The 12,969-nt window shown below is 40.7% G+C and overlaps 2 non-coding genes across 2 annotated transcripts; one reads left to right on the forward strand and one right to left on the reverse strand.

Moving 5' to 3' along the window:
- Positions 1-288: 288 nt before the first annotated feature.
- Positions 289-396, reverse strand: LOC112730938 (small nucleolar RNA R71). Its single transcript, XR_003166738.1, has one exon. It is a non-coding gene; the product is annotated as a small nucleolar RNA R71 (small nucleolar RNA).
- A 7,437-nt stretch (positions 397-7,833) lies between these two features.
- LOC112731039 (small nucleolar RNA R71) lies at positions 7,834-7,940 on the forward strand. Its single transcript, XR_003166835.1, has one exon. It is a non-coding gene; the product is annotated as a small nucleolar RNA R71 (small nucleolar RNA).
- Positions 7,941-12,969: the final 5,029 nt, after the last annotated feature.

A 12,969-nucleotide genomic window follows, 5' to 3' on the forward strand; every position in this document is an offset into this window, starting at 1 on the left:
AACTTTGAGCTGAAACCTCAATTAGTTTCTCTGATGCAGCAGAACTGCAAGTTTCATGGACTTCCATCTGAAGATCCTTTTCAGTTCTTAACTGAATTCTTGCAGATATGTGATACTGTTAAGACTAATGGAGTAGATCCTGAAGTCTACAGGCTCATGCTTTTCCCTTTTGCTGTAAGAGACAGAGCTAGATTATGGTTAGATTCTCAACCCAAAGACAGCCTGAACTCTTGGGATAAGCTGGTCACAGCTTTCTTAGCCAAGTACTTTCCTCCTCAAAAGCTGAGCAAGCTTAGAGCTGATGTTCAAACCTTCAGACAGAAAGAAGGTGAATCCCTCTATGAAGCTTGGGAAAGATACAAACAGTTGACCAAAAAGTGTCCTTCTGACATGCTTTCAGAATGGACCATCCTGGATATATTCTATGATGGTTTATCTGAGCTATCAAAAATGTCACTGGACACTTCTGCAGGTGGATCCATTCACCTAAAGAAAACGCCTGCAGAAGCTCAAGAACTCATTGACATGGTTGCTAATAACCAGTTCATGTACACTTCTGAAAGGAATCCTGTAAGTAATGGGACGCCTATGAAGAAGGGAGTTCTTGAGGTTGATACTCTGAATGCCATATTGGCTCAGAATAAAATATTGACTCAGCAAGTCAATATGATTTCTCAGAGTCTGCATGGAATGCAAGCTGCATCCAACAGTACTCAAGAGGCATCTTCTGAAGAAGAAGCCTATGATCCTGAGAACCCTGCAATAGCAGAGGTAAATTACTTAGGTGAACCTTATGGAAACACCTATAACTCAACATGGAGAAATCATCCAAATTTCTCATGGAAGGATCAAAAGCCTCAACAAGGCTTTAACAATGGTGGAAGAAACAGGTTTAGCAATAGCAAGCCTTTTCCATCATCAACTCAGCAACAGACAGAGAACTCTGAGCAAAATGCTTCTAACTTAACAAATCTAGTCTCTGATCTATCTAAGGCCACTGTAAGTTTCATGAATGAAACAAGGTCTTCCATTAGAAATCTGGAAGCACAAGTGGGCCAGCTGAGTAAAAGGATCACTGAAATCCCTCCTAGTACTCTCCCAAGCAATACAGAAGAGAACCCAAAAGGAGAGTGCAAGGCCATTGACATAAGCGCCATGGCCGAACCTGTGAGGAGAGGAGAGGACGTGAATCCCAAGGAGGAAGACCTCCTGGGACGTCCAGTGGTCAATAAGGAGCTTCCCTCTGAGGAACCAAAGGACTCTGAGGCTCATCTAGAGACCATAGAGATTCCATTGAACCTCCTTATGCCCTTCATGAGCTCTGATGAGTATTCCTCTTCTGAAGAGAATGAGGATGTTACTGAAGAGCAAACTGCCAAGTTTCTTGGTGCAATCATGAAGCTGAATGCCAAACTATTTGGCATTGATGCTTGGGAAGTTGAACCTCCCTTGTTCATCAATGAACTAAGTGATCTGGACCAACTGGCATTTCCTCAGAAGAGACAGGATCCTAGAAAGTTCATATTACCTTGTACCATAGGCACCATGATCTTTAAAGCTCTGTGTGACCTTGGTTCAGGTATAAACCTCATGCCCCTCTCTGTAATAGAGAAACTGGGAATCTATGGGGTGCAAGCTGCTAAAATCTCACTAGAGATGGCAGACAGCTCAAGAAAACAGGCTTATGGACAAGTAGAAAATGTATTAGTAAAGGTTGAGGGCCTTTACATACCTACTGATTTCATAGTCCTGGATACTGGAAAGGAAGAGGATGAATCCATCATCCTAGGAAGACCTTTCCTGGCCACAGCAAGAGCTGTGATTGATGTTGACAGAGGTGAAATAGTCCTTCAATGGAATGAGAACTCCCTTGTATTCAAAACTCAAGGATCTCCCTCTGCAACCATGGAGAGGAAGCAAGAAAAGCTTCTCTCCAAGCAGAGTCAACCAGAGCCCCCACAGTCAAACTCTAAGTTTGGTGTTGGAAGGCCACAACCAAACTCTAAGTTTGGTGTTGAACTCCCATATCCAAACTCTAAGTTTGGTGTTGGAGAGTCTTAACAAAGCTCTGCACATCTCTGAGGCTCCATGAGAGCCCACTGTCAAGCTATTGACATTAAAGAAGCACTTGTTGGGAGGCAACCCAATGTTTATCTAATTCTTATTTTTATTGTTTTTCATGTTTTCTTAGGTTCATGATCATGTGGAGTCACAAAATAAACAAAAAAATCAAAAACGGAATCAAAAACAGCAGAAGAAAAATCACACCCTGGAGGAGCATCTGTCTGGCGTTCAAACGCCAGAACAGAGCATAGTTCTGGCGCTGAACGCCCAGAATGGGAGCATTCTGGCGCTGAACGCCCAGAACAAGCATGGTTCTAGCGTTCAACGCCAGAAATGGCAGCAAATGGGCGTTGAACGCCCAAAATGGGCACCAACCTGGCGCTGAACGCCCAGAGTTGTGTGCAAGGGCATTTTGCATGCCTAAATTGGTGCAGGGATGTAAATGCCTTGACACCTCAGGATCTGTGGACCCCACAGGATCCACTCAGGATCTGTGGATCCCACAGGATCATCTCAGGATCTGTGGACCCCACAGGATCCCCACCTACCTCCACTCACCTCTTCTCACCACTCTCTTTTACACAACCCCATAAACACTCTTCCCAAAAACCCTTCACCAATCACCTCAATCTCTCTTCCCCACTAAACCTTCACCACTCACATCCATCCACTCTTCCCCATAAACCTACCTCATAAACTCCACCTACCTTCAAAATTCAAAACCAATTTCCCACCCAAATCCACCCATATGGCCGAACCAATACCCCCCTCCCTTCCCTATATAAAGACCTCCATTCTTCACCAAATTCACACAACACACCCCTCTACACTCCTCTTGGCCGAAACCACATCTCCCTCTCCCTCTCCATATTTCTTCTTCTTCTTCTTCTTCTTCTATTCTTTTGTTTATTGCTCGAGGGCGAGCAATATTCTAAGTTTGGTGTGGTAAAAGCATAGCTTTTTTGTTTTTCCATTACCATTGATGGCACCTAAGACCGGAGAATCCTCTAGAAGAGGGAAAGGGAAGATAAAAGCTTCCACATCCGAGTCATGGGAGATGGAAAGGTTCATCTCCAAAGCCCATCAAGACCACTTCTATGATGTTGTGGCCAAGAAGAAGGTGATCCCTGAGGTCCCTTTTAAACTCAAAAGAAATGAGTATCCGGAGATCCGACATGAAATTCAAAGAAGAGGTTGGGAAGTTCTAACAAACCCCATCCAACAAGTCGGCATCTTAATGGTTCAAGAGTTCTATGCCAATGCATGGATCACCAAGAACCATGATCAAAGTAAGAACCCGGATCCAAAGAACTATGTTACAATGGTTCGGGGGAAATACTTGGATTTTAGTCCGGAAAATGTGAGGTTGGCGTTCAACTTGCCATACATGGAAGAGAACGCACGCCCCTACACAAGGAGAGTCAACTTTGATCAAAGGTTGGACCAAGTCCTTATGGACATATGTGTAGAAGGAGCTCAATGGAAGATTGACTCCAAAGGCAAGCCGGTTCAACTAAGAAGATTGGACCTCAAGCCTGTAGCTAGAGGATGGTTGGAGTTTATTCAATGCTCAATCATTCCCACTAGCAACCGGTCTGAAGTTACTATAGACCGGGCCATCATGATCCATAGCATCATGATTGGAGAAGAGGTGGAAGTTCATGAGATTATACCTCAAGAACTCTACAAGGTGGCTGACAAGTCCTCCACCATGGCAAGGTTAGCCTTTCCTCACCTCATTTGCCACCTATGCAATTCAGCTGGGGTTGACATAGAGGGAGATATCCTCATTAAAGAGGAAAAGCCCATCACTAAGAAAAAGATGGAGCAAGCAAGAGAGCCCAGTCATGGAGCTCAAGAGGCGCAAGAAGCTCATCACCATGAGATTCCGGAAATGCCTCAAATGCACTTTCCTCCACAACACTATTGGGAGCACATCAACACCTCCCTAGAAGAATTGAGTTCCAATATGGGACAACTAAGGGTGGAACATCAAGAGCACTCCATCATGCTTCATGAAATAAAAGAAGATCAAAAAGCAATGAGGGAGGAGCAACAAAGACAAGGAAGAGACATAGAAGAGCTCAAGGACATCATAGGTTCCTCAAGGAGGAAACGCCACCATCACTAAGGTGGACTCATTCCTTGTTCTTGCTTTCTCTGTTTTTCGTTTTCTATGTTATGTGCTTATCTATGTTTGTGTCTTCATTACATGATCATTAGTAGTAGTAACTATGTCTTAAAGTTATGAATGTTCTATGAATCCATCACCTCTCTTAAATAAAAACTGTTTTAATTCAAAAGAACAAGAAGTACATGAGTTTCGAAGTTATCCTTGAACTTAACTTAATTATATTGATGTGGTGACAATGCTTCTTGTTTTCTGAATGTATGCTTGAACAGTGCATATGTCTTTTGAAGTTGTTGTTTAAGAATGTTAAATATGTTGGCTCTTGAAAGAATGATGACTAGGAGACATGTTATTTGATAATCTGAAAAATCATAAAAATGATTCTTGAAGCAAGAAAAAGTAGCAAAAAAAAAAACAAAGCTTGCAGAAAAAAAAAAAAAAGAAAGAGAAAAAAATAGGCGAAAAAAAAAATATAGAAAGAAAAAGAAAAAGCAAGCAGAAAAAGCCAATAACCCTTAAAACCAAAAGGCAAGGGCAAATAAAAAGGATCCCAAGGCTTTGAGCATCAGGGGATAGGAGGGCCTAAAGGAATAAAATCCTGGTCTAAGCGGCTAAACCAAGCTGTCCCTAACCATGTGCTTGTGGCGTGTAGGTGTCAAGTGAAAACTTGAGACTGAGCGGTTAAAGTCAAGGTCCAAAGCAAAAAAAAAAAAAGAGTGTGCTTAAGAACCCTGGACACCTCTAATTGGGGACTTTAGCAAAGCTGAGTCACAATCTGAAAAGGTTCACCCAATTATGTGTCTGTGGCATTTATGTATCCGGTGGTAATACTGGAAAACAAAGTGCTTAGGGCCACGGCCAAGACTCATAAAAAAAAGCTGTGTTCAAGAATCATCATACTATACTAGGAGAGTCAATAACATTATTCAAAATCTGAAGTTCCTATAGATGCCAATCATTCTAAACTTCAATGGAGAAAGTGAGATGCCAAAACTATTCAAGAGGCAAAAAGCTATAAGTCCCGCTCATATGATTAAAGCTCTGTTTCATTGATAGTTTGGAATTTATAGTATATTCTCTTCTTTTTATCCTATTTGATTTTCAGTTGCTTGGGGAGAAGCAACAATTTAAGTTTGGTGTTGTGATGAGCGGATAATTTATACGCTTTTTGACATTGTTTTTAGTATGTTTTTAGTAGGATCTAGTTACTTTTAGGGATGTTTTCATTAGTTTTTATGTTAAATTCACATTTCTGGACTTTACTATGAGTTTGTGTGTTTTTCTGTGATTTCAGGTATTTTCTGGCTGAAATTGAGGGACTTGAGCAGAAATCAGATTCAGAGGTTGAAAAAGGACTGCTGATGCTGTTGGATTCTGACCTCCCTGCACTCAAAGTGGATTTTCTGGAGCTACAGAACTCGAAATTGCGCGCTTCCAATTGCGTTGGAAAGCAGACATCCAGGGCTTTCCAGCAATATATAATAGTCCATATTTTGGCCAAGAATTGACGACGTAAACTGGCGTTCAACGCCAGCCTTCTGCCCAAATCTGGCGTCCAGCGCCAGAAAAGGATCCAAAACCAGAGTTGAACGCCCAAACTGGCACAGAAAGTGGTGTTCAACTCCACAAATGGCCTCTGTACGTGCTACACTCAGGCTCAGCCCAAACACACACCATGTGGGCCCCGGAAGTGGATTTATGCATCAATTACTTACTCATGTAAACCCTAGTGACTAGTTTATTATAAATAGGACCTTTTACTATTGTATTAGGCATCTTTGGATTACCTTATGATCCTTTGATCACGTTTTAGGGGGCTGGCCATCTCGGCCATGCCTGGACCTTTCACTTATGTATTTTCAACGGTAGAGTTTCTACACTCCATAGATTAAGGTGTGGAGCTCTGCTGTTCCTCAAAGATTAATGCAAAGTACTACTGTTTTCTATTCAATTCTTCTTATTTCGCTTCTAAGATATCCATTCGCACCCAAGAACGTGATGAAGGTGATGATTATGTGTGACGCTCATCATCCTTCTTCCTTATGAACGCGTGTCTGACGAACACTTCCGTTCTACATGAAATCAAGCTAGAATGAATATCTCTTAGATCTCCTAACCAGAATCTTCGTGGCGTAAGCTAGAATGATGGCGGCATTCAAGAGAATCCGGAAGGTCTAAACCTTGTCTGTGGTATTCCAAGTAGGATTCAATGATTGAATCACTGTGACGAGCTCCTAACTCGCGATTGCAGGGCGTTAGTGACAGACGCAAAAGGATAGTAAATCCTATTCCAGCATGATCGAGAACCGACAGATGAACAGCCATGCCGTGACAGGGTGCGTGAGCATATTATTCACTGAGAGGATAAGATGAAGCCATTGACAAGGGTGATGCCTCCAGACGATTAGCCGTGCCGTGACAGGGAATTGGATCATTTTCCCGTGAGATGACCGAAAGTAGCCATTGACAGTGGTGATGTATCACATAAAGCCAGCCATGGAAAGGAGTAAGACTGATTGGATGAAGATAGCAGGAAAGCAGGGGTTCAGAGGAACGAAAAGCATCTCCATTCGCTTATCTGAAATTCTCACCAATGAATTACATAAGTATCTCTATCCCTATTCTATTATTAAATTTCGAAAACTCCATTATCACTTTATATCTGCCTGACTGAGATTTACAAGGTGACCATAGCTTGCTTCATACCAACAATCTCCGTGGGATTCGACCCTTACTCACGTAAGGTATTACTTGGACGACCCAGTGCACTTGCTGGTTAGTTGTATCGAAGTTGTGACGATTATGAATTAAGATCAGAGCACCAAGCTTTGAAGCCATTACCAGGATTTGTTCGAGCCTGGAGATCACAATTTCGTGCACCAGAGAGATACCCCATTTGAGATTTCAACCTCTTGATTGTGTCTTCCTGGTTTTTGAAACTGGCTCCCACTTCCTCCTTGAACACCTTGTTGTCTTGAATCTCCTTGCTTATGCCTTCAAGTAGATTCTCAATCCTTGAGATTCTTTCATCAAATGATGATAAGTTAGGCTGAGGAGGGTTATTCTGGCCTTGATATGAATGTGAAGAGGTGTTGTTATGGGGGTGTTGATATGGTCTAGATGTGAAGTGTTGGTGGGCTACATTGTTTGGATTTGGGCATCTTTGATCAAGGCTTTGGTCTTGTTGATTTCCCCACCCAAAGTTTGGGTGATTTCTCCATCCAGGGTTGTAGGTCTTGGAGTAAGGATCATGGTTTTGCCTAGGTGAATTCCCAATGTAGTTGGCTTGCTCCTAACTACCCTCTACTTCTTCATTCACTCCTTCTTAGGTTGTTGATGAAGTGGAGATTGCTGCTACTTGGTTCCTCTCCATCTTCTTGGTGAGGTCAGCCAGCTACTGGGTAATGAGCTTGTTTTGGGCCAGCAGAGCATCTACACTGTTTAGCTCCATTACACCTCTTGTGTTCCCTCTTTCGGAAGCATAGAAATAGTCGTTCTCTGCTACTGTTTCAATGACATCTATGGCCTCCTCAATGGTCTTCTTCTTGTTCAAAGATCCTCCGGATGAATGGTCTACGACTTTCTTTGACTCATAAGAGAGTCCTTCATAGAAAATGTGCAGCTGTACCCATTCATTGAACATATCTGGTGGGCATCTCCTTGTTAGGTCTTTAAACCTCTCCCATGCTTCATATAGAGTCTCACCATCTTGTTGCCTGAAAGTTTGGACCTCAGCTCTCAGTCTATTGATTTGTTGAGGAGGGTAAAATCTTGCTAAGAATTTGTTCACCACATCTTTCCAAGTTGTCAAGCTCTCCCTTGGGAAAGACTGCAACCACTTGGCTGCCTTATCCTTGAGTGAGAATGGAAATAAGGGCAGTCTATAGGCGTTAGGGTGAACACCATTAGACTTCACTGTGTCACATATTCTCAGGAAGGTGGTTAGATGTTGATTGGGGTCCTCTTGGACACTTCCTCCGAACGAACAGTTGTTCTGAACAAGGGTGATGAGCTGTGGTTTTAGTTCAAAATTGTTGGCATGGATGGTTGGCTTTTGAATACTACTTCCACAGTTTCCTGGGTTTGGATTGATGTAAGAGCCTAAAACTCTTCTATCCTCCCCAGCATGATTTGCTCGACCTCTTCCGCCATGGTTGTGAGCCTCTTCTTCGTGATGGTTTTCCATGTTTTCTTCCATGTTTGGTTCAAAGTATTCCTCAAAGTGTTCCTCCTCTTCTTCAGCACCAACTACACGTTTTTCTCTTGCCTCCCTCCTTAGTCTAAGGAAGGTTCTCTCAAGTTCAGAATCAAAGGAAGTTGAAGCCTCGCTTTTTCTCCCTGTCATACAACCAACAAGTACAAGCAAAGAGAATAGGTGCAGAAAGTATATCTGTTAGAATTACTGTTAGTGTGAGTGATGCAATATATCAAACAGTTAGTGGGTTAGTGAGATGAATGGTAAATAACAAAGAAAAAGTAGGGGGAAGGAAAGAAATTAACTAAAACAGGAAGTAAATGACTCAAACAGAAAATTAAATCAAACAAAAATAAAATGCTCAATCTAGTTATCCTCCAATCTAATCATTGTTGATGCACAATCAATCTCCGGCAACGGCGCCATAAACTTGATGCATGAAAAACTTGTCTCTTAACAAATTTCCTTCGGCAAGTGTACCGAATTTGTCGTCAAGTAAAAACTCACAATAGAGTGAGGTCAAATCCCACAAGGATTGATTGATCAAGCAACTTTAATTAGAGGAATGTTCTAGTTGAGCGAATCCAGGATTTGATTTTAGAATTGCAGAAAATAAAATGGTGGGAAGGTAAATGACAGAAAAAGTAAATGCTAGAATTAAAGAACTGAAAGTAAATTACTGAAGTAAATTGCAGAATTGTAAATGGGAATGGGGGAATTGCTCATAAAAGTAAGTAACAGAAAATAAAGAGAATGGGTAAGATCAGAAATGGGGAGTTCATTGGGCTCAGGAGATGTTGTATTCTCCGGATCAATTTCCTTTTCATCTCTTCCTCAATTAATACACTCATTGATCTCCTTGGCAATCTTAAGTGATTGAATTACAATTTCTTGTAATTCAATCTCTCAAATCTTGATCAATAGCCAATTCCTTGGTCAATTGCTCATGAGAAGAGATGAAGTATGGTCACTGATTATACCACATGCATTTCCCAAATTAAGTGTTGAGAGGATTATAGTCACATATCCATCCAAACCCAATTTGGTCCAGCATGAGAAAGCATTTCTAGCTTGATCTCTTCATTCCTCTTTCAAGGTTCAGAAGAGATCCAAGTATGAATAGCTTCTTTTCCAAGATAACTACCCAATTGGATGAAGACCGAAAGCTTTCAAGTAAAATCAAGAGAAAAGATAGAAGAAGAATAATGAAAACTAGTATTGATCCATCAAATTACAACAGAGCTCCCTAACCCAATGAAAGGGGTTTAGTTGTTCATAGCTCTGGAAAATGAAAACAAAGATGGAGAATACATGATGATACTAGAAGTGCAGAGAAAGTAAATACAGAGAGTAATTCTATGCCCAGAGGCTCCCTATATTTTTCAACTCCCTATTTAATTCAAAGCTACTCCTATATATACTACTCTTCTACTCTTCTAGTTGGTTCTTCAAGTCTTGGGTCTGAGCCTTTGGATCTTGAGTTTGAAGCAGTTATCTTCTTCATTGGGCTTGGCTTTACTTGCAGAGAGAAAGTGTGAAGTGGGCAGAGACTTTAGCTCAGGATGTTAGTGGTGTTAACGTTTAGTGAAAATATGGGTTCGAGAAAGTTAGTGACATTCAACTTTTTCACTAACGTTCCTTACCCAAGTAAGAGCCACGTTAACCTCAACGTTAGTGGCACAAACGTTGCCACTAACGTTGCCTCTTTGTCCTTCGCACACGTTATTGGGACTCAACTTTCCCAATAACGTTGAGAAGCCTCCCCCTTCCCTACGTTAGAGTCCACGTTAACTTAGTTAACGTGGCTCTTTTAACGTAGGCTTGCCATCCTTCGAGAACGTTAGTGACACTTAACATTGTCACTAACGTTCCAATGTGCCCCTTAGCTCCCACGTTAGAGTCCACGTTAACTAGGTTAACGTGGCTTCTAACATAGCCATGCTAGCCATCTCCAACGTTAGTGACAAAGTTGAGTGTCACTAACGTTGGCTCAACATTCCCTTATTCACGTTAGCTTCCACGTTAACTAAGTTAACGTGGGAGTTAACGTGGCTCATGGTGGCATGTGTGGGCTCCTTCCAACGTTAGTGACAATGTTGGGTGTCACTAACGTTGGCGTCACCTCCCTTCTTCACGTTAACTTCCACGTTAACTAGGTTAACGTGGGAGTTAACGTGGCCTAGTGTGACTTGGCCAACATTAGTGATAATGTTGAATGTCACTAACGTTGGATTCCCCCCTTTCTTCTTAACGTTAGAGGCGACGTTAACTAAGTTAACGTGGTGACTAACGTGGCCACTTATGAGCTTGGTCCAATGTTAGTGATAATGTTAAGTGTCACTAACGTTGGCTCCATTTCCTTTCTTCCACGTTAGAGTTCACGTTAACTTAGTTAACGTGACTCTTAACGTGGGTAATGATGGCTTCGAGAGCGTTATTGGCAATCACTTTTCTCATTAACTTTGCAAGTTACTCCCATTCCACGTTAGTGTTAACGTTAGTGTAACTAACGTAGCCACTAATGTGGTTCTTCTTTGCTTCCTTTGTCCTGAAATCAAGCAATAAAGTGCATCAAAAGTTCTAGTCCAAGTCATGGGAAATGCAACATCCAATTTGTCCTTGAATTAATGCAAAATCCTCATGAAATCATGTAAAGTGCACAATGTATGCTTGAATCAAGATGTAAGTGAATAGCTACCCAAAACTAGCTTATTTTCTAAGGAAATGCATGAAACTACCCTGAAAACAGTAAAGAAAAGGTAAGTGAAACTGGCCAAAATGCCCTGGCATCAGCTCCACACCTTAATCTATGGGGTGTAGAAACTCCACCGTAGAAAATACATAAGTGAAAAGAGGGTAGACATGGCCGAGTGGCCAGCCTCCCTTGGATGTCTCAAAGTGTAAAAGTTTCATCATATGGTCCCTGACCTAAAGGTAGTCAAAGGAAGACAGAAGACATAAAATAAATCTCTAAAAGTAGTTTTATACTAAACTAGTAACTAGGGTTTACAGAAAATGAGTAACTAACTGCCGATAGTTAGGGGTGGGCAAAAAAACTGGATCCAAACCATTTAAAAAAAATCCAAACCAAACCATTTAAAAAAAACCAGTTTTAAACAAAAAAAAATCCAAACCAAATTATATTTATTTTATAGTTTGGTTTTTGATCTAATCCATTTAAATGGTTTTAAACCGGATCCAGATCCAGATCCAAATTAAAATCCAGATCTAAAAAAACCCTAATTTTGAGTCTTCTCCTCTTCGAGAAATCCTCTTCAACAAAACCAAATCCACTCTTCGCCACCGTCAACATTTCTTCTTCTCTGCCTCTCGTCGGAGCTCGCCGGTGGTTCATCGGCCTCTACCTCTTCGAGTCTTCAGTCTTCACTTTGATTCGAGACTCTGTCTCTCTGCCTCGACTTCCCAATCGCGACTCTATCTTCTCTCTTTTTCGGTTCTCTTCTTCTTTCGTTGGTGGCTCGCCGGAGCTCATGCTCATCAATTGAGGTAAGCCTCCTCATTGCCCTTGGTTCTGAGTTTTGAGTTTTATCTGGGTTTTTTCTATTTTGTTGATTTGTTCTGTTTTGTTCCTTCATGAGTATACTGACTTCTTCACTTCAATGGATTGAATGTGCAGATTTTAAAATCTCTCAGTATTGAACATTTGAACTCTCCATTTCAATGGATCCTACTGTAAGTTTCTTCTTCACTGTGGTTCACTTTTTGTTGAAAAATATCTAATTAAACTAAGTAGTAGTTGAATCCTTGATGAACTGATTGCCATGCTCATTTATTATTTTTTTGGTTCATGCATGTACCATAATATATATAGTATATATGTAGCGCTAGTTGTTTATATACGGTGTATGAATTTTCAAATTGAACCCCCTAAAACTTGATTTCATAAAAAATCTACTTGCTAATTTAAGCCAATACGTAAGTGTTCTATATGTATTGTGCTACTTGGTTATATATATATATATATATATATATATATATATATATATATATATATATATATATGGTTATAAAGGCTAACTATAATCACTAACTAACCAATAAAACCAACAACCAATCTCCTAATCTCTTATAGGAATTAGAATTAGATAGACTAGTAGTTGAAGTTGCAGGGATGAATGATGAATTTGAACAATGCTGCATAAGAGGGATAGTAAGAACACTTCAAATGGTGACATTGATTCAAGAACTTTAGTAAGAAGTGTATTAACTGTGGTTCAATTAGCAATCATATGAAAAATCATTATTTAGTTGAAGAAAACTAACTTATCTTATACATGTTTCCAGCTTTGTTGTTCTGATTTTTGTTGTAAATAGAATTTTGTTCTGAAAAATCATTAACTGTGTTCTGCCTTGGCCTTCTTTTTCTTATCATTATTTACTGCCTTGAATCTCTCATTCTAGCAAGTAGCAACTATAGTATAGGCAATGGAAACAACTCAAGATCTTAGGACTTAGGAGTGCTTACTTTCACTAGTCCCCACCTTAATTTTGTTGATATGAAATATTGCTGCTGTCTTGTTCTGCTGTTTTGAGGTACATGACAGTGATTTAGTGAATG

The sequence above is a fragment of the Arachis hypogaea genome, chromosome 12 (genome assembly GCF_003086295.3).
Source record: "Arachis hypogaea cultivar Tifrunner chromosome 12, arahy.Tifrunner.gnm2.J5K5, whole genome shotgun sequence".
NCBI classification, from domain to species: Eukaryota; Viridiplantae; Streptophyta; class Magnoliopsida; order Fabales; family Fabaceae; genus Arachis; species Arachis hypogaea.